At 57.2% G+C, this 2,676-nt stretch overlaps 1 long non-coding RNA gene across 1 annotated transcript; it reads right to left on the bottom strand.

Annotated features, from left to right (window-relative positions):
* Positions 1-936: 936 nt before the first annotated feature.
* On the bottom strand, positions 937-1,234 carry LOC122320491. The gene is made up of 2 exons (XR_006245699.1): positions 1,062-1,234; positions 937-1,005 (listed from the first exon to the last, which is right to left on the bottom strand). It is a non-coding gene; the product is annotated as an uncharacterized LOC122320491 (long non-coding RNA).
* Positions 1,235-2,676: the final 1,442 nt, after the last annotated feature.

The raw sequence follows: 2,676 nt of genomic DNA, 5'->3' as shown, positions 1-2,676 counted from the left end.
GCCATCCAACAGGATCGGAACCGTATCCGCGCACAGGTCACGGTCGAGGGACGCCCACTCACCGCCACCTTGGATACGGGGGCCTCGCATAGCTTTATAAGCGAGCGCCTGGCAAGGGCACTCCCCGACGGGAAGAATCATCGTGCCGTACGAACGCGTGTGAAGTTAGCAGACGGAACCGGCAGGGAGCTTACGTAGGCCCTGCGAATCACGATCCAGCTGGGAAAGGCTCGGGTCAGCGTCTCCGCCCTCATCATGGCGGATGTGCTGGACGACCTTCTACTCGGGATGGATTTCCTGTGCTATGGAGGAGCCACATTACAGTGTGGGGGCCTGACTCTCCAACTCGAGCCACCCATTCCTGACCAACCGACGAGGACCAGCTCGCCGGCACCAATCCGGAGCAAACGTGCCGCCACACCGGCGCACACACCCGCCACCCAGACGCACTCATCCGTCGCCACAACCCAGGCGCATTCCTCAGCCGCCACCCAGGCGCAAACACGAGCCGCTCCACAGGCGCACCCCCGAAGCCGCCACCCAGGCGCAAACACAAGCTGTTCCACGAGCACACACCGAGGCCGCTCCACGAGCGCACAAACAAGCCGCCACACAGGCGCACATCGAAGCCGCCACACAGGCGCACATCGAAGCCGCCACACAGGCGCACTCCCAGGCTGCTCCACGAGCGCACATCGAAGCCGCCACACAGGCGCAGGTACAAGCCGCCACACGGGCGCACACCGAAGCCGCCACCCAGGCGCACTCACCGGCCGCCGCAACACAGGCGCAACCCCAAGCCGCCACACGGGCGCACTCCAAAGCCGCCACACGGGCGCACACCGAGGCTGCTCCACGAGCGCTCATAAAAGCCGCCACCCAGGCGCAAGTACAAGCCGCCACACAGGCGCAGGTGATTGCGGGAAAGTCGTTGCGTACCGGACGTGTTTTATATTCGAGTGCGCGAAAACAAGTTTCCTACGTTGTGATCCGCGTGTGCGACATCTAAAATTGAAGAGAAGGGGTTGTAGCGACCCATAGTTGTGGAAGGATAAACATACCAGTGTGCGGAGGTCTTCCCTGGACCCCAGAATCTCTCTGGCTCCAGTAGCGTCGGCTCGGCACTGGGACGAAGGGGTGATACCCCCCCTGCAGGTGAGTGAAAGCCCTTTTCACTCAATTTTCCGAATTGGGTGATTAGGTCTGCCATCTTCGTGGTCAGTTGACTGATCAGCTGCGCTTCAGAGTTGCCAACTCTCAGCGAGCGTAAGCCGCGCTGTCAACCTGCGGGGAAAGCTCTAAAGAAAGCTCTCCTCCGACCCAAAGTGTAGCATACACATAGGCGTTAGGTAGAAACAGGAAAGGAATTATTAAGAATGGCGAGCCGTGGCCCTGGCCCGGTTAGCATAATTAAGGAGACGACTCAGGGCAAGGCCGAAAGCGCAGCAGCTAAAGACTCTGCTGCGCCGGAAGCTGACCCATTTAGGAAGAGTAGCAAGATGGGGAGATCACCGACTAAGGTGCCAAAATCTCCACCCATTTTCTCGCCTGCAGTAGAGCAGGAACAGGCGGATACGGCGCATGCTGGAGGTCCCACAGAAGCTGGGGTCTTTCACTTCAGCGCTATTTCCGAGCAGGGACTGGCTCCGCTTATCGCCAATGGCGACATAGACGGAGTCATTGGCGCGATCGGGGCGAAATTGTCCCAATTAAACAGCATGATGTTAGGCAAGACGAGGGTGATGGTGACGATTCCTATGAAGGAACTCGTGCAGCAGGTCATCGCCCTCCAAAAATCAGCAGTTAGGATTCGGGAGACGGCTCCAAAGATTCCCAGCGAGCAAAATCCCACTCCCAAGAGGTCACGTGAGAGCCCTAGAGCCGGTAAGCTCTCAGCGCCAAAAAGGCAGAAGGTGCCGCAACCTTGCGGCACAAGCAATAAGGTGGTGAAAGCCATCACCTACGCAAGTGCTGCGAAGCAAATTTCCGGCCCCCCTTCCGCCGAGCCATGCGGACAAAGGCACGAAGGAGGGCGCGGAGAAATGGTCGACGGTTACCAAAAAACCGAAGAAGCAGCAGCCAAAAAAGCAGCAGCAGCATAGAAAACTCCCTCCACGCACAGACGCACTAGTCGTCAAGTGTGGCGAGGGCATGCAGTATGCCGACGTGTTAAAGTTGGTGAAAAATAACCCAACTTTACAGCAACACAAAGATTGCGTCAAAGGCATACGGATGACTGGTAGGGGCGAGCTTCTCATCAAAATGATGAAAACGGCCGACCCAGCCACATCCAAATTACAGAAGGCGATGCAGGAGACCCTGTCTGATAAGGCAGAGGTTAAAGAATTGAAGGAGCTAGTCCAAGTCGAGATTAGGGACATTGCGGAGTTTTCGTCAAAGGATGACATTATTCAGGCGGTTTTCACCAATTACGAAGGCGACATTCCACCAGCGGCCATTCCTTCCCTAAGGAAGGCATACGGGGGCACATTAATAGCCAGGATGAGCATCCCGCCCGTTCTTGCGGAGAAGATCCTAGCAGAAGGAAAAATCCGCATCGACTGGGCGCACTGTAGGGTCCGAAAGTCCGTTGAGCCAAAGCGATGCTATAAATGCCTCGCATTTGGTCACATGGCCTTGCACTGCCGTAGCAAGGTCGATTTGTCCAAAGCGTGC

This window comes from Drosophila ficusphila, unplaced genomic scaffold (genome assembly GCF_018152265.1).
Source record: "Drosophila ficusphila isolate 14025-0441.05 unplaced genomic scaffold, ASM1815226v1 contig_580, whole genome shotgun sequence".
Taxonomy (NCBI): Eukaryota; Metazoa; Arthropoda; class Insecta; order Diptera; family Drosophilidae; genus Drosophila; species Drosophila ficusphila.
The sequence above is the reverse complement of the archived record's forward strand: the minus strand, read 5'-3'. Positions and strand labels throughout refer to the sequence as shown.